This window comes from Lygodium microphyllum, chromosome 2, assembly GCF_053477565.2.
Source record: "Lygodium microphyllum isolate KBCC chromosome 2, Lygodium_microphyllum_v1.1.10, whole genome shotgun sequence".
Classification (NCBI taxonomy): Eukaryota; Viridiplantae; Streptophyta; class Polypodiopsida; order Schizaeales; family Lygodiaceae; genus Lygodium; species Lygodium microphyllum.
The window spans coordinates 115,300,152-115,327,638 of NC_141136.1; positions in this window are offsets into that span (position 1 = coordinate 115,300,152).

Consider the following 27,487-nt stretch of genomic DNA (forward strand, 5'->3'; position numbering starts at 1 on the left):
AGGTAAATACAATTGAGACCTCTACCCTATATAGACCAAATTTAGGGTTAGGGTTAGGTCCCTTCTCTAGGATAATACCATGTTTGCATTTTAGGGTTTGCAACTCTTTTTCATTTTATAGCTTGCACCCTTGTGGATGAGGTTTTGCACCCCATTTTATGTTTTAGGATTCCAAAAATAGTGATGCAGGATTTGCACCCCTTTTGCATTTTAGAGCTTCCACCATTGTGAATTAGGATGTATACCCTCTTTTAGGTATCCTACCCACCTTGTGGGATTTATGCAAGTCCTTACGAGATGCATGCTTGTATCTTAGCCTAATTAGACCTAACCTAGACTATTGCAATTATAGATTCATGCATGCAATAAACACAAGAGTTGCGAGTGTGACAAATAAGACTATGAGAAATAATATAATGTGCACGGGTGTATGAGCCAAACTCTCATAGAATAATACAACCATGATAATCATATGTCTATGAAAGTATGAAAATAGTACATGTCAAAAATAATAGTACATGTCAAAAATAATAGTCCAAAGCTCAAAATAATGATCCACCAAAAATAATATTGACACTTACACTTTCAATTTAATTTAACCTTCTTTGAATGTCTTTGACTTTAGCCTTCCAAATTTCCCATTAACATTACCTCCCTTTGGGATGAGTGCCAATCCCATGGCATTGTTTCAAAGGTAGATGCAAAATTCGAGGATGATCAATGAATTAGCTCTAAAAAAACAATGATCTTGATGGAGGAGTAATTGATCATGGTATAGATGATTTATACTATGATAGATGGTGACAAACATTGTGGTTGATGACATAACTTGCAGAAGATGATGTTTTTGATGCCCATATTCTTGAATAGTGATTCTTCCTGTTGGAGAAAGCTTGAATGGCCAAGGAAAATGAATCACAAATGTAGAAGATGGAAGAATCAACATGGAAGTAGAAATGATGGCTCATGATTCTCCACAAACTTGTGTACTTGCAAAGTAAATACATCATGTTCATTGACTTCCTAGGGGAGAGTGCTAGTCTTATCTTCATGCACAAGGTATATAGGAATGGTGGATTGGAAGATGGGGTGACTCCAAGCAAGTCTGAAGTGTTGTTCCATACTAGAGTACCCAAATCCATGAATAGGTTATGGTAGAAATAGTATATGAGTGCATATGCTTACTTCGGATAATACTTAGTTACACGAATGCTCCATGACTTTTTCTATTGATGATGGCAAATGCCCGATGAAGCAAAGTAGCTTGAAGTGGTGAAGATGGAAAGAATTGTCATAAAAGTAACTCCTAAAGAGCATGGTATCAAACTCGTGTGGCATTTGATGAAAGTGCTCCAGTTCTTCACTGGATTCAATGAAGAACATGGTTCTTCACTAGTTCAATGTTGTGTGGCCAACTTATTGAAGTGCTTCCATTCTACTTGAAACATTGTTTCCACCTTGATTTGAAGTTGATTTGCTAGCATTAGAAAAATTGAGATGAGAAGTGACTTAACCAAGGTGAGTCAAACTACCTCTATATACCTTGACCTTGATGTGCCCTAAATAATTGTGAGGAAAAATGGAAAAAAGGGCTAAGGGGTTAAAGATGGAGCCGGTGGCCCGACTAGGGTTATCAATCGATATATCCAACTTCAGGACACCTAGGTGTGATGTAGTAAATACGATGCTATACATTTAGGTTTACAACCTGAAAAAGTTAGAAATTGAAGTGTAAGGGATATGAATGTTGACTTTATATAGTAAACCTGACTCTAAGAATAGAACTACTTGCATGCGTGTGTCTAGTAAACCTAGCTCTAAGAATGAAAGTGTATGCATATAATGAAGATCAAATATTGAGCATGAGCATCAGAAGCACTATGCCTTGTTGGTGAAGCTATTATGAGCAAAGAACTTGACATGGAAGCAATGGTGGTGTCCAAGGTAGAAGCTATGGAGTGTAGAGGATTGAGAGAGAGAGAGAGAGAGAGAGAAGAACACAAGAGAGTCATGCAAATAAAAAATAAATCTTAGCTATGTTATTTATTATATTTGCTTATATATGACTATACCATGTGTACATATATACGGGATGTCAACCTAGCTATATTAACCATTGGCCTTTACCCCCAACAACCTCCCACTAAAAGGCTAATATTTTTTTGTGGGAGTATAAGAACAAAGTGAAAATACTATACAATGCCCATTAGCACTCTGCAATGTGCTCAGAAGGTAAAATGTTTGTGAGGATACCTACAAGATGATCATCTATATAGATCTGATAAGCTCAATGTTCTTGTTCTCAAGAATCTCCTCAATAAAGTGATACTTCACCTCAAAGTGCTTTGTGTTTATATGAAAGACAGGGTTCTTTCACAATTAAATGGACTCTGACTATCATAGTGTAATGTAGGCACATCTTCTCTAATATCCAATTCTCCCACTAAATGAGTAAGCCATATAGCTTCCTTACTAGCCTCAGTGGTGGTTGCAGCATACTCTGCCTCAATGATAGATAAAGCCATACATGGCTACAAATGAGAGACCCAAGAGACTACATCCCCTATGAAAGTAAAGACAAAACTTGTAGTAGGCCTTCTCTAGAGTCCAAGTCCCTATAAAATCAATATTTACATATCCAAGAATAGATGTATCCTTCCTTCCAAAGCATATGCACATAGACATAGTGTTGTTCAAGTGTCTCATAATACTCTTTATTGACCTTCAATGCTTCTTACCAAGGTTTTCCATATACCTTCTAAAACTCTCATTGTATTGGCAATGTCTAGACATGTAATAACCATGGCATACACCAACTTACCAATTGTGAATGGATAAGAAACCTTGGCCATTTCAACCTTGTACTCATCTGACTTGGGGATGTCCTCTATGGCACTCTCACAGAAAGAATTGGTGATAGCTTTGATGTTTTGTGCCATCATACCTAGAATAAAAGTTTAGAGCTTAAACCTTGTGTTATACCCTCACATAAGATCATTCTACTTCACATCATTTGATGATGGTCTATTTTGTGTAGTAGCAAAAACAAAGGAAGATTTTGATTTTGTGTCCCTTAGACTTGGAATAGATCACTCAAAGAATAGGGTATTGTATTGAAGCCAAGCATAAGCATTCAGAATTTGTGGACCTTGGGTGCGGCAAAAGACGTGTAACACATCAAACATCATGTTGCCTCATTCCAACCAACTAGTAATTTGTAGCTATTCCACTAAAAGGAGTTTGTCACACAAAGGATGTCTCTATGTTCAGTATCATGGAGTACTCTCAAGGATGTAGGGGGAATATATGTAGAATCATGCATTAAGATCCAGAGTGCCTTTCTTTTGTTGTATAATAATCATTAGTCAACTACCAATTCTAACTGCTAACATTTGACTGAAATACCATTTTTATTCAAATACACTATGTTCTCCTTTCTATTCCAATGCTTCATCAACTTTCTCCCTATTTATCTCACAATGCTTTGTATAGAACAAGGGAGTCAAATGAATGTGATTTTGTTTAACTCTGGGCAAAAGACTCGTGACTTAACCTATGATTGTCGGGTAAAGTGAGGAAATATGCTCCTAGTTTTCTACGGTCAATCAATTTTCCAAGAGCTTCTTATGTTCTTCTATGGGAACTTTGATGTCAACTTGAACATATGCATGAGCAAGTGATATCATTGTATCGTTAATCCTTCGTGATAGCATTTAATTACCTATTGGTCCTCTTTTACACTCTCCTTCTACCATCTCCATGAGGTATCTCTTGGTCAACTTAGGCTTCAAATTCATTAGAGCTTCTAGTCAAGAGGAATAACCCTTATGAATCATTAGATTCATTGTGCTCTCTACTGCAAAGCTCATATGTCTTTGCGATACTAAATTACTAGAGGATCATTCATTAGCTAAACTGATAGGTTTGTTTTGTGACTTTGCATATTCCACTTAAGAATCGGAAGTAATAATTGTTTAGCTCAACAAACAAAGGCGATTGCACACTTAGATGCTCAATTTTATTGGAGGTAGTCTCACTCTTATAATTTCTAGTTATGTTTGTGACAATGCTTTCAAAGGGGGGTTGTTGATCCTTAGATGTTTTCATGGCTATCCATTGTGGATACCCTTCCTTCATTTGAGACATTGCATTAGGCTTCTACTACTAGATTTTTGGCTTTGGTATAGGTGACAAAGGTTCTTTGATTTTGGGAGACTTTAAACATTCGGATGGAGCAACAACTTCCTAGACTTGTTCCTTGTCAATCCTTGATAGCTATGTATTAGTTATTCATGAGTATAGGTGACAAAGGATTGACAATCATGATACATGTGAGTGGTGCCAAACTCAATGCATCTTAGGTTAGTCTCATGATATGTATTTGTCTCTATCTAGTCCATTATTTGTAGGCTAGGCTCTTGTTTTGCTAGCTTAGTTATCTTGTCAATGGATAGTTGGACGGGAATGATGTGGCAACACTCTACAAACGTGGCATTCCTCTTCCTCCAGCTCCCACTTCGTATTGGAGCTCATTAAGCACTCAATAACCACCTTGGCCTTGCTCTATGCCCTTTGATACTGATCTATGGCACTTAGCCTTTAAGCTTTGAGCTCCACATTCTCAGATAGGTTAAGAAATCACAGGTCTACATGCTATAATACAGGGCAGCCCCCTGCTTCTCATGCCTACGGTTAGTGGTGATGGTCCGATGATGCCCTTTTGTGCTCAGTAAATGCCTATATGGTTGGGGATGATGTCCCATTGTTTGGATCGGATTTTGGAGCTGGATTGAGCCATTGGTTGCTAAAATTTCACTATTCACAAGCCGGAAATAGGGCAGCACTTGCCTCTTGGATGCTTCACGGTCATGGATTATGGTTATGAGATGTATGTTCATGCCTATTGATGCTCGACACTATGGGGATGTATATGCATTGTTTGGATATGCTTTTGGGGATGGATTGACCCACTATTTGCTCAGTTTTAACATGGATTTACATGTTGGAATAGACAGGGCTGAAGGTGTTTTATCAGGGATTTCTATGCCTATGGCTTACGGGCTATGTTTCGGGTGTTACAAATGATGTACTTGATGTCTTACGTGCTTATGGATGCGACATACGGATGCTCTACCACCTACATGTTCGGGATGTACTATTGATGTATTGTCTTGGACTTATGTCATTGGCACTGTGTCTTGCCTTGGCTTGAGCTCTTGAGCTTGTACATACGGCTTTTGTGCTAGTGGGAGCATTCTTGAATGCTTATCAAACATTAAGCAGGTGGTACTTTTATGCATTGAGCCGTTACATGCTATTGAGCAGTTACAGACACTTGAGACTTTGGGACTTCTTACCTTTTGGGATGATACATCATATGTCTTGGTTCACTGTATGCTTATGAGCTAAGTCTCAGTTTTGGATCCGTATCTTTGTGAACTGATGCCTACTTGTGTCAAGTTTTGGTAGTGGCAAGAACACTTTGCCCCGTTGCCTGGGGGGTGTGCCTACTCACTGGCAGATGTTTGTATGACATACTTGGGTATTGGATTCATGCTTATCGACTGTCATATGCTTATGCTATTCCCGCATGATGTCGGCTTTGGTCTTGACAATATCTGATTGCCTTGGGATCCGATTTTGGCACTGTTAGCTCTCTTTTTACTGAAATCTGAAATTTATTACAGCAAGCATATATGTGTGGACTGACATGGATTTTTCATGCTAAAATAATGTGAAATGATGTACTTTCACTAGTACTTGGTGGGCAGCAACTTTGGTTCCACTTTCTTCACCATTTTTCCTCAATTTTAGTGATTTTTTGGTCATTTTTTGCAATAAACAGCAAGCAGTTTTGAAATGTCTGCAGTCTTCCAGCCTGTATTATGGCGCGTTCGTCCTGATCATGCTATTTTCAACATCACCAAGCTTGATGGTACAAATTACTCTTATTGGAAGAGCCAGATTTGGCAGGTGTTGGTGCAGAAATTGCAGATCAAACCTTTGAGGTTAAGCGGGCATCCGACTGCAACTATGCCAAATGAGAAATGGCTTGAGCTTGATGATTTATACAAGTCCACTATTGTATTGTCTCTCACATAACATGTTCACTATAATGTCTTTGAGGAAGAACAGAGTGCATGGCAGTTGTGGGAAAAGATAAAAAATCTCTATGACAAGAAAAGTCCAGCAAGTCAGATGTATTGGCTGAAGCAGCTTATGGATCTGCGCATGAAGGAGAATGTGACTATGTTTGCTCACTTGAGCCAACTCCATGCTATACTCAAGAACTTGACTTCGCAGGACATCACTTTTGCTGAGGATTTCACTCCTCTTTTCTTGCTTGGTACTCTTAATGAGTCATGGGATGTATTCCACACTGCATTATGTGCCTCTACTGCCTGCTACCTTGAAATTATCTTATGTTGAGAGTTCTCTTCTATAGGAAGAGGTTAACCATAAGAATTTGGATGCCTCTCGTGTGTCGCATGCTATGACAGTTAGAGGCAAGAATGATGGATATGGAAAGCATGGCAGTGGTAGTGGGGCCGTGGACGGGATTCTCAGAAATCTCGGTCCAAATCTCGTGGGAAGTCACGTAGCAAATCCTATGGCAGGAATGCAGATATTACTTGTCAACCATTGTGGGAAAAAGGGCCATATAAGGCCACAATGCCATGAACTACACAATGAAAGGCACAAAGATAAGGGGAAAGACAAAGTGCAGGATAAGTCTTCTGATCCCGTGCCGAGAGTGTTTTCATTCATATCATACTATTTCGGGTTCTGTGCGCTTGGGTGATGATAGCTCTCTTGATATTGTGGGCATTGGTGATGTTAGGTTGCAATTTCCTTCTGGCAGTAGTTTTCGTAAAATGTAGGATGTACATCATGTACCTACTTTGACACGCAATCTCATGTCAGCTAGACAACTTGATGACACAGGTTATCATGTATCTTTTGGAGCCTCTGAATGGAAGATCACTCGCAGCAAACTTGTGATTGCGAGAGGTGCTAAGGCTAGCAGCCACTATCCCTTGATTGTATCCGCTTCTTCCCTTGATCATGTTTTGTCTGTGGGTTCTATCCCACATGTATCTCTTTGGCATGGGAGACAGAGATACATGTGGGTTCTATCCCACATGTATCTCTTTGGAGAACCCACATGTATCTCTTTGGCATGGGAGACAGAGATACATGTGGGATAGAACAAAGCATGTAAGACATCAAGTACATCATTTATAACACTAGAGGTTAAGGAAGAACTCAATTCTCTCTCTTGAACCTCTAGTATTTTTCAATTCTTCCTTAATCTCTCTCCTTGAACATGGCTACATCTCTCACTTTTATCTATCAAGTGCATCAAGTACATGTGAGATAGAGATCCATGATGTCTTACATGATGTATCTCTATTTGAGGGTTGAGTAGACAGAGATACATGCAAAGCATGGGAGAGATTAGGGAGACTAAAGTTCACCAAAGCTATCTCAGGTGGTAATTCCTCTTGTTCTTCTTTCACCCACTCCTCAACCTTATCTCCGGTGGCTAATTGCTACTCAACATTAGAACATTTTCCTACTTTCAAAGTGGCAATCTTCTCAAGTTGGGGTGATGTCATTGCTATACACTCAAGTAGAAACATGAACACGCACTCACCAAATGAAAGTAGACCTCATCCTTTCTTCAATCCTAGCAAAACAAAGGGAAAGGATTGAAATTGCACTTGTAAAGTGAACGGCTTAGAAATGGTGGTGCTAAAGTAGGATCTTGATTTCACTTTAGATTCCTCTCCCTTCCTTACTATGGAAAGCAAGTAGCCACTTCCTTTTGTCCATCCCTTCTACTGTCATGTTTCTTCCAAATTTGATAAAGAAGAACTTCAAGAACAACTTCAACTTCCTCTTTTCTCAATGCATTGTAGAAGGCTTTGCTTTCTTTTACCACACACGATAGGAAAAAAAGAATCAAAAGATTTTTTTTTTGTATTTTAAAAGATTTAAGATTTCCTAGAAGGTTCTTTCTTCTTTATATATCTTCCTAAACTAGTTCTTCAACCAGAAATTAATCAAAGCCTCAAAAACATCAAGTCAACCTCTTCTTGTTCCACTCTTCCTAAACTATACCATGCCATGTTTTAGAGTTCACATATCTATTCCATTTTGGAGTGTAAGACCCTATTCCATTCCGGATTATGTACTCCTATTATGTCACATAGTGGAGAGAAGGTATGCCTTAAGGATCAATTTTGTTGTGCCTCAGTAATGGAACCAAAATGTTGCCACCCTCACAAATGCAATGCAGATAATATGAAACTTGACAAAACTCTTATTTTATTGAAGAGCTTCAATCACATTGACTATGGCCACCTCTCTTACATAACCAATACATTTCTCTATTTCATCAATCTACTCACTCCTCTCTAAATCTCCATGAAAGCAAGAATGTGCATACCAAAAAAAGGCAAAGTGAGCTTACCTCCTTACATCCTTATCAACATCATGGCATGTTAACTCATAAGTGGCTCCACAATTCGAGTAGTGCTCATCAATATGCCTCCTCTACTCCTCCATGGCTTCCAATCTAACCTACAAGAACTCCATCTTCAAGAGGAAATTTAGAGAAGAGAAGAAGAAACTTACCTCTTCTCCCCTCCATCTCTCACCTAAGAAAATAGGGGAAGAAGAAAGAAGAACTCAAAACAAGAGAGGAGCTTCACCTCTCGAGTCCCTTGCTCTCACACTCACACTCACACTCTCTCTCACTCTCAAGATGATGGACAAGAAGGTAGAGTAGAGGCAAGAATGAAAAGAAGAGAGTTCTCAAGATTGCACACGTTTACTTTCCAGTTTTTATACATGGGTTGAGTCCAGCGCCTTTGCCCTTCTTTTTGGGTATTGACTAGTCCTTTTCATTCTATGAATACAACTTTAAATTAATTTTGATCGAGTTCTCAAAAGTTGATGGAAGACTAGTGCTTGCAACCTCACCTAGTTGTGGGTCTTCCTCTTTAATACTAGAAATTTTTAGAACTTGCATGGGAGTTGAGTCTAGCCTCAGGTAACTTACTCAATATGTGTGCATCACACGAGTTCAAAATAAGGTATTTTTAAAATACGTTTTTTATATATTTTTTACATATAGAAGAGTGTAATATAAAGGGGTTATTTATAGATTGAAGAGAAAAGGGTCATGTTTTATTTAAGAAAAATTCACAGATAAGGATATTTATAAATAGGCCTTGAACGCACGTGATGTAGACAATATACATATAGTAACTTCCCCAAGAGTCTAGCTCTCAAAATAATATCGCAAATAGTTACATAACCATGAAGATTCATTAATATTATTATCTACATGCCATGAGTGGCCCAAAAGGATACTATCTAAATAAAACATGTAGTCAATGCTATCACAAATAAAAGTCGAGACTTAAATAAAATAAAGATAAGCATGTTAACAGGTCTAGCCCCCTACATATTATCCAAATAAAATATGTAGTCAATGCTATCACAAATAAAATTTGAGGCTTAACAAAAATAAAGTGGTATAATCAAAAGGGCTATCACAAGTACATGATTTTGAATACGAAAATGACCATATACAGAGAAAAATAAGAATATCATAACTACCAATTTTGGTAGTTACAAGCTAAATTAAAGGCTATTTGTCATAAGGAAAATATGTTTTCTTGTGAGAAAAATATGCTTCTTCATTAAAAAGTGCAATTTTACTTAAGAAAAAATAACCAATGGTTAGCCTTTTTAAGTAAGAAAGAAGTCATTTTTTAACATGGATATTAATGTCAACCTCATTTAAAGTTGACCCAAGAATGATAAAGATCGTGGCCTTTTGCATTATGTTGTTGATGTGTTTATTGTTGAAATTGACTAGACTTTCATTGGTAGGTGTTTCAAAGTATGGATCATCACCATTATTAAGCTTTTCTCACAAAACGCTTTATCTTCCATTGCACCAAAGTGGAAGTAAATTCAGTCTTAGATTTTTAAAGGGAACAAAAGTGGAAGTTGGCATACAAAGTTGACTTCACTTTATGAGCATTCAAGAAGGTCTAGCAAGTCCTCGCATTGAAAACTATCCTTAATTGAAGATATTACTCTTTAAAATTGTAATATATTAACTCTTATTAATTTAGCACATTTGACTTTGATTGTAGTTAAAGAAATTGCTAGCTAGGGGATAAAATATTATGATTGTAAAGGGGCATGGATTCAAGTTTTACTATCATGATTCTTCTTAATTGTAGGTGTCACTACATTTTTCTAAAATAATGCGATCGATTGTAGATAGCACTAGTTAGTTTGAATCCTAATAATAGGATCAAGTTGCTAGCTAGGATTGCAATGTTATTAAGGCTTCCTTATGAGGGTGGCTTAGTTGTTGGCTAGAGGTACAACATTATTGATACTTGCTTGTGAGGTCAGCTTGGTTGCTACCTAAATGTGGACTATTACTAATGCTTGCTTGTGAGGGACGCAAGAGCCTTAGTCATGATGGGGCTTTGGTTCAAGTCTCTACAATCACAATGTAACATGTTGAAAAAACATCATTTCAACATATTTGGATCCAAGAACTTTGAAATGTGGATAAGTATTTTTTTTAATGCCCTTAAAATTAGCTTGCATCATTTGATCATTTCAATTATAAGAAATTGGCATTTATATCAATTTTGATAGAGGAATCAACTACTTTAGGGAATTTCCTTTCTTTTGATTGGATGGGAAAAATGTTTTTCATGAGCACTAAAATTGGATATTCTAATTATTGAACTAGGTCACATTAATCCTAATTAATGCCATCTAACAGCTTTTCGTGTGCAAAAAATAAGGCTACATTTTTTGAGAATTTCAGTTATAAAACTTGCATTTCACATAAATTTTGAATATACAAATCGGCTAATTTGGAAACCTTAATTTATTTTGATTGGTTGGGAAAGAAGTTTTCATGAGCACTAAATGATTGAGGCAGTGTTTAGAAAAAGTATTTTTCGAACTCAATATGAAAATCTTCAACCTTAAGTTTTACAAAGTTCTTAGATTTTGCAAGTTTTTTTGTCATATTGTAGCTAGGATGAACCTAGATCTTGATATTATTAAGACCTATAGAAAAATCTCATTATATTTTTTCAGTTAACAATTCAATTTATATTAAACCTTGGTTTCCATGAGCAATGTCATGGATCACGCTTCAAAATTACTAAATAGGCCATGTTAATCCTAGTAAAGGTGCAATATTGTTATCAAGGTTTGAATTTCATGAGATTAACATGCTTGTTTTTGGCCAATTTTCCTATTAAAACAAGTATAACAAATTTGTATAACATGATGCATTTCAATTTGATCAATACTGTCATAGTTCTAGAATTTTGAAGGACAATCCAAATTTTCAATTTGAAGGGAAGACCTCAATCTTCTTTTGAAGAGATTAGATTATTGGATAGCCCTTCAACCTCAATTTCTTTGTGAAGTGATTGGAGGGGTACCCTAGTTTGTTCTAAGAATATCCTTATTTTGAAAGACAAAATCATTTCTACCCTTTTTGCGAAGGATAAACCCATGTTTGAAGGGTATGAAGCAATATTTGGGAAAGTGGTAACTTAGCTTATCATAAAGCTAATTAGCTTTGAGGATTTCATATCATACTTAAACCTAGAAGGATTTTCACTTGTAAATATAATTTTTAAAGACTATAAATTTCTAAAAATGTATTTCCCAAAATGTGTAATTTATCAATAGTATAAGAAGAGTCTAATGGGATTTATGCATGTTTCTCAACCATACTTATCTTGAACACTAGTATGCAACCTTCAAATTTGTGCCCTATATAGTTTAACATATTTCGATGAGGGTTGTGACTCAAATTTCCACATGAATGAAAGGTAGTCCTTCAATGGTGCGCAGATCGGTCGCTATATGCTCACATAGTGAATCCTGGAAGGTCCCCAAGAACAATGAACTCTACCTTTTTGCACAAAAAACAATGTAAAAAGCATGAACGACAAGAGCAAAAGACCAATTGGGTTCAATCTCCCCCATGCCTTGTGTGAACGCTTCACAAAGCATGTATTTTATGTATATTTCCATCTTCATGCTCAATAATAGCCCAATTTACAAAAATATGACAAGCTTTTAGCTTTTGAGTTTGCTTTTACAAAAATAGGAAATAAAGCTAATGGACGGTGCCCATAGAGTCTGGCACGCCCAACACAATGTCCAAATAGAAATAACATATCCGTGCGCATAGGCGCATACAAAATAATAATAAATAATCGATGCCTCAATAGACATGACAAAATATAGGCGTGGCACCTATCAAAATATAATCCATAGGTCGAATACTCGCTAGACTCCAATGCTTTCCTCCGCTACTGCTGCTATCTCTACACATCAACTGAAGCATTCACAATCGTTAGTAAAATAATACAATTAAACCGACAAAAGTGAATACCTAGCAGTCTTCAGCTACATAAATAAATCAACTGGTTAGAAATAAATCCTAACCTTAATTTATTACGAGTGCGCACTCTAAACTCATAAACGTTTATTAATTTAATATGCATTTTGCAGAATCACGTGCTATGGAATCACCCATGTACACACTAAATCAATGAAACGCCCGAAAAGGACAGGCGTCCCCATCAACTTCTCGCACAAAGAATCCACTTTGTGTATGAGCCCCGGTCATATAAGTTTACGGAATCCACCGTAAAACCTCACGGAATCCACCGTGGCATATGCCTCCTGGCATCATTCAAAAGCTACTTGTGTCAAATGAAATAGTAATTTTAGAGGGGCAAATTGCAAAACCCTTCTCAAAGGATTTTTAGTGAATGGTGTGCAAATTTCAACCCTCCAAAAGAAGAGCTAAGGGTAAGGTCACCTCCAAATGATGGATCTACCACAAGTCTCTAAACCCACAGGGGTGGGAAAACATATAGTCGGGTTGTTGGGCAGCTGCAGCAGCTCCTTCATCAATTAGCAGGTGTAGTGTGTCTGAATTCTAACAGAAGACATAAAACGTTGACATGTCTAGAAAACCATCAATATCGTTGCATATAAACCGACAATCTTTCTCACTATTTCAGCATTGAGAAGTTATACTACCAAAGTTCTCATAAAATAGTATATAAGGGAGGGGAGTTGAGAACTGTGAACCCCTCCATGACCCTCGCATATGACATACCTAGGGCTAGGCCACACCTAGGTCCATTCAACCTATCTATGTTCATATAGTCAAGTTTATGAGAGTGTGGTTTAGCTACTTGATTTGTGGTCCTAAAATTATAAGACTCCACGAAGTGGAACAAGTATCACCAAAAACAATGATATTAGGAAGACTCTTGCAAGTATGCACACATGGTAACCTCTCTCTCTCTCTCTCTCTCTCTCTCTCTCTCTCTCTCTCTCTCTCTCTCTCTCTCTCTCTCTCTCTCTATGTTTTTTAAATTATCCTCTCCTTTTTTTTGACCATCAACTACAGGGTCCACACAAGTCAACACTTGTGTGTGGTTGCAATGCTTTGATAGTAGGGGCCCTCCACACTAAATAAAATACCTTAAGCATGGCAAAGCCACACAAGTCATGACTTGTGTGTGGTCACAGTGCTTTGATAACAAAGCCCCTCCATCCTAAGTAAAAGAACTTAAGCATGGCAGAGCTCTTAAACACACAAAAATTTTCTACTTTATTTTGATTAAAAATAAACCATCTTTTTAGAAAACACAAATGCGGTTTAGCCATGTACAATGTTCATACCTCTTCCTAAGAGTGCCTTTCCATGAGCTCCAATATCCATAATTTCTTTTGAAAAAAAATGGTGAGTTTTAGGAATTCTTCCTTCACGTGTGGGATGGGGTGGAGATCATTCCAAAACACCCTCCACTAATCTCCATTCCAAAAGGCCAAAAGTTTTTTATCCCTCCAAACCCAACAACACTTGCTCCACTTTGTAAGGAGGGCTTTGACCTAGAACAGTCAATTGTCAAGGTAGAGGACTTTTTTGTAATTTTATACTTCTTCCATTTATAGAAAATAGTGACCGGATTCTACTTGTTTTAGTAGGAGATGAGGTGACAACATATGAAGCTAATAATGCAATTGCACACATGGATATTTCTAGCAATCATTTGCCAAAGCTAGTCTTAGAGATTTATGCTCATGAGAAGTTGTTCTAATTCTCCTTTTATTTCTCCCTTTTCATGTTTACATACTCATATACATTCATACACTATCTATTTACCCTTTAACACATTTTTAGACACCACTAGGGAAAATTTGGAGATAAAAATGACATTTTGATTAGTGTTCATTAAAGCCAAGTAGACCAATAGGACATTGTCATGTGTCATCTAATGTAACATTTGACTTTCTACTAATGCGGCCAAACCTCATCTATCTCTAGTAAAAAGTGAAAAATGAGTGTCAAAACTTATTCTCATGAGGGAATTCCAACAAAAAGGTTTGTACTCCTTGACCATGATATTTTTAAGCCATTTTTCTTTACTTTCACCCACCATGATGTGACTCTTTGAAAAGTAAGAGTCTTTAAATTCGCATCAAAATTAAACATTTGAAATTTTTTATTTTGATTAAAGATATTTCAAAAGTTTTTGTAGTTTGTGCCCTTTTCATGTGCATTCCTCTTGTATCTCTCATTGTTTCAGCACCTCAGCTTCTTCAAACTCCTTTTTGCACATCATTTCCACTCTATTCTAATCTTGGTTCTTGCCAATACCTTAGACTTTTTCCATGGCTTCTTCTAGGCAACCACCTAACTAGTTCTATACAGGCTTGTGCATGCTACAATAGGAGAAAATGAGATGTAGTATCCAACAACCTTCAGGCTCCATGATTGGATAATAATGCTTCCCTCATATAAAGATTCTCACAAATTCAACAATTACAAAAGAGAAAATGTGTGCTTTCATTGGAAAGGATGATTTGAGTTTCAAATTGCAAGGTAAAAATTAATATGCAAAGATTCAATATGTGTATGGTACAAAGGATATTTACTTGGTGCCTTGTATGCACCAATAATTTTCACCTCATTGTAAGACAACTAAATTTACATATCAAGGAAGCTTAACATTTACTACATACGTTGATTATAGTTTTTATTTTTGCACCCAACTCATGGACTAACTTTTGAGAATGTATGTGTTCCCTAGTGTGCAAGGGGTCCACCTAAAAGAAATCATCTATATAACATGCGTTCAAAGGATATTAAGAAACACCCTTTCCTTACATGCTAAAAGGTTTTAAAATGATCCCTTTTACCTTACTAAACTTACGGATTTTTTTCAATTTCTAATTTAAAAACCCCTTTTGTGAATACAATCCTATAAATTTGACTAAATATAATACCCTTTCTTTTGAACACACGTGGTATCTTACATGTTCTATAAGGTGGACCCTCCAGGATGTGTTCCCATTGACAAGTATGGCAGTGCATTCAATAGAGTTGAAAGCACATTCAACATCATGCATAATGAATCTACAACCTTATTTGTCATGGTCATCATTCATCATTTTTCATTAAAAAGAATTTATAGTTTTACTTTTCAACATACATTGTTCCCTCAAATGCACAAGCAGTTGGAAAGTTGGAAGAGCTTCCTTTACCTAATCTCAATTCATTTACAAATTGGGATACTCCTGATACTAGAACCATCGAGGGTTTCAAGATGAAGGTCATTGAAGATATTCAAAACTCTATGTATACTAGGACAACGTCAAGGAGAGTCAATTTATATTTCATTTATCCCAATTCATATCTTTGAATCATTCCTTCAAGAAACACTTTTGCAAAGAACATGAACCATGTGGTTGGGTAGGAAACTCTCCTCCAGCATATTGGTTAAAATCTTTGGATCAAATAGGAAAGTAAATTTGCATCAATAGGGTGCTATTGCTATCAATATATAAAGTCCTTGCATATTGACTAGAAGATTAGTCTGGGGACTTACTACTAGATTAGCCTATCATCCCTAATTTCGGATTAAATGGTTTGAACTATATAGCTTTTGGAATTGTTGAGAGAGCTTTGTTGCCAATTATAATGGTTGTAAGATATCCTGCGCTTGTGATTCATATGTAGGATTATTGATAATGATGGTGGCAGACACATCTTACACAACTAGTAATACAATATGTTTGATAAATTGATGTGCTAAGGATAACCAATCCTCTGTTAGCTTCTCGTATTTCTTGTTACCTTATGTGCATGGTGCAATGGACAATAACTAAGTTACTAGATGCTCCACGTCTAGATTCTCTTGGCAATGTGAGAATGGCCAGTACTCCACACCAATTTTAGTAAAAATTAGGGCAATTTATATTTTAAGGTGGACTTCATGTAGCAAGAGTGTTCATGCACGCACACATGCTCTCTCTCTCTCTCTCTCTCTCTCTCTCTCTCTCTCTCTCTCTCTCTCTCTCTCTCTCTCTCTCTCTCTCTCTCTCTCTCTCTCTCTCTCTCTCTCTCTCTCTCTCTCTCTCTCTCTCTCTCTCTCTCTCTCTCTCCCCCTGTGCATGTGTGTGTGTGTGTGTGTGCAACCTACAACAACAACTTGTAGGCTATATGTATTAAAAAATATAAAACATATATAATAATACTTCTATTTTAAAACTTTTTAAACAAGGAAAAACATCAATCATAACTTTTTGCTAAGGGAATGTCATCTGTAAACACATCTCTTGGCAAAAGTGGCTCTAGAATTCTTAAAAAAGGCTAGCAGTCTATTGTTCTCCTTAATCATCTCGTATTTTCTATTTAAAAACTTGAATAAAATATATGCGATGATTAAGTACAACAAAATATCATATGTATCTTTATTCATAAATTATCATAATTCATTATCCTAGATAATGCAAATGGAGATTCAACATAGTGTCAATATATACCTACATTATCATCCATTATACCTGACAATATTCTCTTTAATTATAGAAGAAGCCATCAATATATATGTGTTACTCTCAAGATCAACAAAATGACTCAAGTTGCTATTAAGATAAGTAAAAGAATGTGAGTCCTTCCAAAAATTAACACTTTCAAAGGAGGAGGATTTTCTTTAGTTGGGAAAAGGGATAAAAGAACGCTACTTGTGTTACGAGTGCAAGAGGTATGTGAGGTGCTAGGGTGGATGGAGTATTCCATATTGGTAAAGATAAGTATGAGGCTCTTTAATGTGGCGATTAGTTGAGATTGGTTTAGAATAAAAGCCTAAATAACAAAGTGTACATAGAGGGATGTATGGAGGTTCTTATAGGCAAGCCTATGGCTTTAGAAATGTAAGTTACATCTTTAAGTGAATTTTTGTGTATACTTTTATTGTATACTTACCAAAGAAAGAGTGTTGGGGGGAGGTCCCATAGTGACCACATTTAAAGGTTAATCAGGGTTCAATTCCCCTAGGGCTCAATGTTTCATTTGTCAGGGTATTCCACTCTCATGTCTAACCTCCTCCCTTCAATGTATCTTTCATCTGGCATTTTCTACATTGTAGGACTAGCTTGCATGCTTGGTGATTTTTTGTAATGAGCATGCATGTTGATTGATCAGTTTGTTAAGTTTCCAACTATAGATGGGGCTTAGGAGCACCCTATTCTTGGAGATCTAGGTGATAGTCAAGCATTAGAGCTAGTGCCTATGGAGCATATTCCTCTTGAGGCTCCACCTACAATTGAGTAGATTGCTTCTCCACCAAATTCCATGCCAGTAGAATATTCATGATACTTTAGTTGAGGTAGAGTGATGAGGGGAGTATCTACCTCTTCCTCATTGGACATGTGAGGCACTCCCTACTTCAGTTGAGGCATGTTCCCGATACTTCAATTTAGGCAATGATGAGGGGAGTATTGGCCTCCTTCTCACTAGGCATGTGAGGCACTACCTAATGTAAGGATAGAGGGACTTGCCAAGGAGTGGCAATCATAGGATGGTCTGTGAAATTGGTCAATTGCATGAATTTGGGGCTAAACATGATGACTACAAATCTTATCATCATAGTAAAAAATAATCAAGAAATGTTGGTTGCTAATTGAAAAGTTTAATTGCACCATCTATAAGTGTAAATATAACCTCTACTCTCACTAAAATAGAAATACATTCGGCCCAAAAATAGCATCAACCATTGTGGACACACCTAAAATCTACTGAAAGAGAAATGTGTGCTCTAAATTGAGTTGCCTCCTCTATCGAAATACATGAAAAATTGAGTGTCAAAACTCTAATGTCCTCATTTGGTAGGAGATAATTGTGCAAGTCACATATGAATACCAACAACAACATCACTCCCCCCCCCAAGTTTGATAGTTCTTTGCACCCAACTTATGATCCTATATAAAGAGCCCGATGCTATGTCCATTATAAGTTGAAACTCCATATTAGGTTTGGAAGACATGGTTTCTCAAATATATTCCTACATAAGAAAGTAGATAGTCCCCCTTTGACTCCAAAAGGCAATCTAGTAGCATTCATCCATTCGTCCCGAACCTGCTTTAACCATCAAAGGTGGTTAAATTTTGAAATCTATTGTGAAATGCTAAAAAATAGCATTTTCTCCTTCTTGGATAGCAATTCTTACTCAAAAAAAGAAAGGTAATATCATTTCCCATGCATCTTTGCTCGTTTCAATCTTTCATCAATGTGTAGCCCTCCAATTTCCCTTGATCACTAAAAATTTAACCTTAATGTCATGTGGAAATTAGCTCTTAAAGTTCCTTCTCCCTCAACCTTTATTCATCAAATCAAATCAAGAAACCTAACTTCAATGAATGGAAACATGACATAAATTACTTTATTTGTGCAATAGTAGGAATGTCATGTTGCAAACCACTCACTTATGGCTCTAGCCCATCCTAAACTCCTATCCCAACTAAATGAGGACAAACTTCTTTGACATGGTATCTTGATCTCTATATTTCATTTGCAGTGATAAAAATGGAGTTAGTTTAAGAATTAGACTCGTATTTTATAAAAAGGCTTGGATTTATACTTGCACCCATGCTAAATGAGCATGTGGGATTTATAGTTTAGCGATGTTGTGTATTTATCAAAGAAACAAACAAACCTCATCTAACCGGCATGATACAATTATCATGATCAATTTTGAGGCTTATGCTCCTTACGTCGCTAGTATAGGGGGATATAGCTAGAGTAGGCTAAGGAGGTGTAGTCTCCACAACAACTCATGCTACTAGTAAGGAGTATCACTCCTCTACGTGTGCACTAGATGCTCATCATTGGACATAGACAAGAGAACAATTAATGTAAAGAGCGCCTTTAAGTATAATATATTATTGTGTTTGCAAACTAAGTCTAATATATTTTGAAAATCCATACCTTGATACCTCAATCTAAGTTACATGAAACAAACTATGCGTAACTATGGGGTCCTCTCAATGTGCCCTCTCTTGGATGGTGTGACAACATCAAGGCAGAAAACCTCTCAATGATAGCCTCCAATGTGTCATCAAAGAGCTTCATCTAGCTCTACATGTTCTCATTGATCTTTGATACTTTTTTCCAAGATAAAGGCTAAAGGGTACAAAAAAATGGGGATCACTTTAAAGATGATCTATAAAGAGAAGGATGATCCCAAGAACTATTGGGAGTTAAAGGCTACCTATGCCTAGCTACCTATATTTATATTATACTTACTACATGAACACCTATATACTATAGGTGGTGGTTGCCCATCATTGTCACTTTATTATTTATTATTTACTATGACAATTGAATAAAGGAAGGCTGGTCACATATTATGAATATTGGATTTTCCACATACCATCTTGCTCTCTCTCTTGCTCCAACTTCCATAGCTCTTACTTTTGCTTGTGCTTCCACTCTTTCTCAACCCTTCCACCTTTCAACTTTATTCAAAGAACTCCATCAACCTTCACTTCAACTTAGAAAGAGAGCTTCATTCTTAACTTCCATGGCAACCACATATTGAGATATGCATCAGTCCCACTGCTCTTGGATTAGCTCCTTAACTTCCCAACTTATTTCTTAGCCTTTGCAATGTCATTTGTTAATGCCAAGAGCTCCACCCTAATCAGCAATAGGCAGCAAGCACCCCATGAGCAACATCACATTTTTCAATTCAAATTTAGGGTCTCCCTACCTATCCCACCTCATCCAATTGGTTCTTGCATCTCTTGCTAATTATTGCCCTTCATTTTGGGGTCTCTTCAGCTTCATTTGCCTCCATCTTTAGCATTATTTGAGGATTTTGTAATCAACCATTACTTCACAATTCACGGTAGGCTGTTGTTCACTATTTGGGGCAATAAGTATTTGATTGCTTAATGCTCAAATGACACTTATGAGGCCCAAAATGATGTATTAATGCTTGGGAAAGCTTCTTGGATCAATTAGAGCTTGTTTATCTCATCATTAGGAAGGTTCTTTATTTTGATACCATGTGGGTATCAAACATACACAATGAATGCTCGTGTACTTAATGTATTTGATGCCTAAATGCTACCTCGGTATGCTATTTGGACACATTGCTTGCCACTAATGTACATGCTTAGATATGCTCTCATTGAGATTTGAACTTTGATCTTGAGCTCAAATATCTACATATTTTCAATGGCTACTTGCTTTGGAGCTTTATCAAGTATGAGCTTGGTCACTTATGTTATGCTTATGCTATCCAATGTACATTTGATGCTTCTTGGATTCCCGAATGTTATGACACTTATGTCTTGAGCTTGCATTTATCTTTGCCATTCCAAATTTTATTCCAATGGGAGTACTTTGACATTTCATTATAGAGCTTGATTTATTCAAGAGAATGGGAATCTCTTGCTTATATATATATGCTCAGTTGGCCTTGGCATACACTATCCTTGCTAAAATTGATGATTGTGGGCTAATTTACCTTTGATTTATACACATGATAGTTCCTCCTATTAGAAAAGTTTATCAACTTTGGATGAATGCTTGTTTATACACTTAAGCTTTACCACTTATATGCAATGAGTTAGTTGTAGATTGGTGGATCTTTGTTCCTTTTGGAGATCTCTTACGCATAGTTGGCTTATGTACATACTACCATATCACTATGGGAAGATCTCTGTGAATGCACAAAAGCATCAAACTTGTGGTACCACTCCCTAGGTGCTGGCTTAAGGCCATAAAGACTCTTTTACAATCTATAGCCAAGACTTTTGATTTTTGCTTAACAGGATATGCCGAGACCTGATGCGTATAGTCATCAATGAAAGTAATGAAATACTTCGCACTACCTAAAGACTTGCAAGGCATGGAACCACATATATATAAATGAACAAGAGCAAATGGCTCACCCATGCGTGTCATATCAAAATTTTTATAAGTATTACATATCTATGTGCCATATAAATAATTATCATAAGACTCAAAGCACTTACAGTTAAGGAGCGAAAGATACTGCAAACAAGTAAGAATTTTCATTCATTTCAAGGACATATGCCGAAGGCGACGATAACAAAGAGAAACATGTGGAACTACATCCACTACCAAAATATGGTCAACTAACCCATATAGCACATGCAATGACAAGATTCCCACTGGTAATTTTCCATGAAGAATCAATAAAAGAAACTAGATAACTTGCATCATCCAAAGTGTCGATAGAGGTAAAGCTCTTGGTGAGAGCCAGTACATGATGTACATCATCATGAAGAGTAAACATGCAACCAAAACCAAACTGTAGCTCGGCATCACCAATACCAGCTATCTCTAATGTCAGGTCATTACCCAAATGGACAAATCTAGTCAAAGTATGATAGGAATGAAATCACTCTCTATGAGGGGTCATGTGAAAGAAAGCCCCTAAATCTATGAGCTAACACTATGTATACCCTGACAAAGCATCGGTTAGTTGTGAAGTATCAAGAGAAGAAGCTAGATGTATGAAATCATCATCAAAATCAATCTGCAAAACATTAATCTCTTCAATCTTAACATTGGACTTGCTAGGGACAATGTCAGGTCATTACTCAAATGGAAAAATCCAGTCAAACTGCAATAAGAGTAAAACCACTCTCTATGAGGGGTCACATGAAAGGAAGCCCCTAAATCTATGAGCTAACACTGATTATACCCTGACAAAGCATCTATCAGTTGTGAAGTATCAAGAGAAGAAGCTGCAAGTATGAAATCATCATCAGAATCAGTCCGCACAACATTAATCTCTTTAATCTTAACACTGCACAATGCTACAATCATCATTTTTGTCTTGCGCTTTACCCTTGCCCTTTTCTTTGCGCTTGTCTTGCAGCTCAATATGCCCTACTTTCCAACAGTATTGACAAGTTAATGAGGACTTAATGGCCACGGGACCTAGTGCAGGCCTATTCACATGACTGGGAGTGAGACTACTAAGAGTCTCTACCATGGTGATCATTACCACCCCTACCATTATTGCCTCTAATTGTAAAAGCATGAGAGGTACAAGAAGCAACAACATTCTTCTTATTAACCTCTTCAATCAAGAGTGCACCCTCTACATCTTGCAACTATAATCCATCAGTAAGTATATTGGCACACATAGCAATATGAAATGTATCCCATGATTCAAGTAATGTAACTAAGAGGAACAAGGAAAGAAGAGTGCCCTTGAATTCAAACCCTATGAAGTCAAATGGCTAATAATGGAATGAAACTCATTTAAGTGGGCTAACATAGAAGTGCCCTCCTTCATGCAAAGGTCCATGAGTTTCTTCAACCAATACATCTGAGAAGTGGGGCTCTATTTGTCATAGACATTGTGATTCATTTCCCATAGTTTCCATGCAGACTACCCATCAGAGAACATTATAGAACACCTACTTAGAGAGGGATAATATGATGGTGAACTTACATAGCTCATCTAATTCATCCCAATCATCTAAATCAATAGGTTCGGGCTTGACATCCTTATGTTTCAAAGGCCTAACCTATATTTTTTTGCACTAAAACTTGCTAGATTTGGGCCTTCTAGTAGCTATAGTTAGTGCCATCCAACTTGTCAATACTAAAGATAGCACTATTAGTCAAGCCACTGGCCATAATGAAGGCAAGAAAGTGCACAAATGATCAAAGAAGACTGTTGTAATTACTACAAACGACCTTAAAACCACTACAAAATGGTTGAAAATAAAGGGGTACTAACCAAGTAATGAACTGTCCACAAGCTCAATGCAAAGAACTGTCAAATGAAGGTGATTGCTCACATAAATAGTGCAATAAACTGCAATTATAGCATGTTGAAGATGAAGTATATCAATAAGAAATCAATGCGAAAGAGGGAAATCATTGATATAAGACAAACTGCAACTGCCAGGGAATAGCTCCAACTAGCAGTGAGTGAATATGTGTCTAGCACTGAGAACTCTATCAAAGAATCAATGTATCAAACTATGATACACCCCATAAGCATAACCATCATGCATAGAGTGGGTCTCACGGGTAACAGAAGAGACCAACTACAGACACAATGGACCAAGCAATGTAACAAAAGCTCAATACATAACCAACCAAGATGCATATATCACTAACAACATCATGACAAAGATAGATGCCAGTCCAAAAGGAATGTCAGATCAGCCCACTAAGCATTAAATTCACACATAAAGTATGACAAGAGCATGTACATGTCACCAAGTCCCACGATCTCACTGTAAGACCCTCAAGCTCAATTGCATAACCCAAAGCTCAATGTAATCTTCAAATGTCAAGAAGTGGCTCCCACTAGAATGAAAGTTGAATGCCAACCTAGCAAATAGAGATCAAAACATCATGTGGAAGGCATCCATACATCCAAGATCCAAGTAGTATATATCCAGGAGCATCCGACCCAAGTATCTTGCAAAGCTCTTACTACAATATCAAATAACCATATATAACAATGATGATAATCAATGTCAAGATTTCAAGCTCCAATCTCAGCTCAAAGGCAATTTGGAAGCATAACCAAGCATATAACATGAATCTAAGCATCAGTATATCACCCAGAATAATCGACAAGCACCTGAGAGCGATAGGCATATGCTTTCGCTCATAAAATAGACATCATCCCTATTATAAATAGCAATGAAAAACCTCTATAAAACTTAGCAAAAGAGTGTTTAAATCAGTCCAATGCCATATCATCCCCCAAGTATCCAACATCAATACATAAGTATACTAATATCTCGGGGAGCATATACAAGCTCCAATGTCTGAGAAAACTCTGTTCAAATCTATATAACAGCATGTCTACTATTTATGGTAGCAAGGAATGGAGGTTAGGAGCTCCTAGACTCAAGTCATCAATGCCGAGAAGTGTCGATGATGATTGCCAATGATTGCCAAGATCCGAGAGGACTACCAGGAGTTGGAGGATGGGGCAGACTAATCAGGAAGAAGGGGGAAACAAATAGGTGCAAATGACACTGATGTTGCTACCCCTGTTGCTGCTCCTATTGTTGATGCTTGAGTGCTACTAAGCACTCGCTGAAGCTTGGGAAATGGTGTTGAACCTCCAAAACAAGCCTCAAGTGGAGGGAGCAACTGGGAAAGAAGCAGGAGCAAGATTCATACGTTGGAGTGAAGAATCCATGCCTGCCATTGAAACTATGAGCTAAAGCTTTTCTCCACAAGATGAAGCAATGTCGGGTTGCGCTCCTCAATGCTCGTGAAATGGCTCTTATATCAATTGAAGGGAATGAGCCCTGAAGTGAAAGCACGGAGTGAAAACAAGAGCTATGATGGAAGAAACAATAACAAGAGAGAGAGAGAGAGAGAGAGACACACACACACACACACACAAGATGTAGGAACTCCAATAGTCATAATGTGTGATTGGTCTTCCCTTTATTCAAATATCGCTGAAAGAATAAAGAATGAATGATAGTGATAGGTGCCCACCACTTGTAGTGTACATGTGTGTAGGTACTATAAGTGTAACTAATACACGAGCAGCTATGCACAGGCACCTTTACCCCCAAAAGTGGGCAAGGTTACAATAAATCATGCGGCTCCAAGTCATCTCTTATATGTCATTATTGTGGGCAGAGGTTCATATTTGGCCACAATGCCATTAAATGCACTATGATAGACAAGATAAAGGTAAGGGAAAAACACAGGATAATACTAAGACTTTAGATTATCATAGCAACACAAAGTCTTATATCATGATTGAGGAGATGAGTCATGGGGGATCCACTAGTAGTAATAAGGAGACATCACCTGCATGCAAGAAATATATGAAAATAACCCTTATCTACCCCCTATTTATGGGACCTTACCTTATAAAATGTACCTTCCTTCCCTTACATAACCCCCTCCCTTACACTCACATGGTATCATACAGTAAACCCTAGTGGACCCCCCGGGGGATGAGTGCATTGGAGTACAGTTTTAATGTGTATATTTTGGTTGCTTCTTCTCTTGATATCTAGTTGATTGATATTCAATTATCTTTCTCCTAGTGTTGGTTGCTCGATTTGGGGGCTTCCTTTCATGTGACCCCACATCATACTTGGTTCTATACCTACTGTTCTATGATAGGTTCTTGAGACTAGGGGATGATCACATTGTTGTCATTGGGGGTACTTGTTTGTAGTTTGCTCCTAGTACTTGATTTGTGTTGCATGATGTATGCCATGTGCCGACTTTGACTAAAATCCTTATCTCTATAGAACAGCTAGATGATATTGGTATCATGTTTTGTTTGGTGATTCTACAAAAAAAAATCACTCATGGGGCAAATTCATTTTGACTAGAGATGCCAAGACCGACAATCTTCATCCCTTACTTGTATCTGGCATACTGATCCTTTTTTATTGGCATCACCATCTTAGATATATGTCCCTGAAAGAAAATGAAAGACTTGACTCATTTGCAATATCTCTAGTCCTTGGACTTTTCATGTTTTGATTCATGTGATCATTATTTATATGGTGGGTAGACTCTCAACACGTATAAAAAGTCTGATACTATGTATACGAGTGAGCCTTTAGCTCTAGTTCATTCATATGTTTATGATCCCATGCCCTATCAGTCCTTAGTTGGTGCAAAGTATTTTGTTACATTCATTGATGATTATTTGCATAAAATCTAGGCCTATCACCCATAAAGCATAATTAAGAAGTTTTGCCTACTTCTCAATACTTTTTTGCTATGGTTGAGCATATACTTCCTAAGATCTGACAATGGGGGTAAATATGTTTCACGTACTTTTGAGTAGTTTTGTGATGAGAGGGATATTAAGTGTCAATTGACCACCCCGCCCTAGAATAATATTGTAGAGCACATGAATAGGATCATTCAAGAAAGACTCTGTAGTATGCCTAGTCAAGCATGCTTACCACATACATTTTAAGCTAAGGCATCTACTACTGCCCTTCACTTTATTAATAGATCCATGTGCACTACTCTTGATAATAGAGTTGCAAAGGAGGTATAGTCTCGGGTAACTTACTCATGAATATATGTGTGCATCACATGGGTTAAAAAGAAGGTATTTTTAAAATACCATTTCTATATATTTTTTACAAAAAAAAGATTGTAATATAAAGGGTTTATTTACAGATTTAATAGAAAAGAAATATGTTTTACTCAAGAAAAATTCACAGATAAGGATATTTATAAATAGGCCTTGAACGCACGTGATGTAGAGGATATACATATAGTAACTTCCCCGAGGGTATAGTCTAAAAACCTCCCTCATATGCCCATTTGTTGCAAGTCTTTGGATGTGAGGCATTCTGCTATATTTCCAAATATAAACACAATAAACTAGATCCAAAGTTCCTCAAATGCATCTTTCTTGGATAGATATGTAGGTGAGATGGGCTATTGCCTTTGGGATCCATAGGATCAGAAGGTTATCCGCCACAACCATGATGTTGTCTTTCATGAGGGTAAGATGCAATAAGCAACCAGAGCTAGTGATTGAGATGTGTAAGGTGATCTTTGAAGAGGAGCCTCCTTGTTAACCTCAGCACAATAAAAAGTGAAAAAAGTAAAAAAGGGCAAGTTGGGAGCTGAAAGAGACAGCCTATAAGAAAATCAGCCCTCAAAGCACCTAAAAGCACAAGCAAGGCCACAACAAGTCCAAGGCGTAGTCATCAGAGCCCAAAAAGTGCTAAAAAAGAGAAGGGGTGCCTTTGAATATAAAGGCGCAACCAAAATCCTTGTAAAAGAGCGCGAAGCTCCCTCATACGCAAATTGTAAAGGTGGACAGATGGTAGAAATGAAGCTAGGAAGAGGGCTAGGTCAGCCATGTAAAAAAGGGGATGACCGCATAAAAGGGATTTAGGGTTTTGTATATAAACTCAAAAAGTGAATGAAAAGCCCATTCTTTGGTGTGTCGCTAAAGTGGAATCTTCTTCTTCCCTTCTCTCCTTCTTGCTTACTTGTGTGTGCTTGAGAGGGAGAGTGTGAGAGTATGAGGGAGTGAGTGTGTGAGGGTGAGGGATCTTGGAGAAGAAGCTCTCCATCATCTCCTCC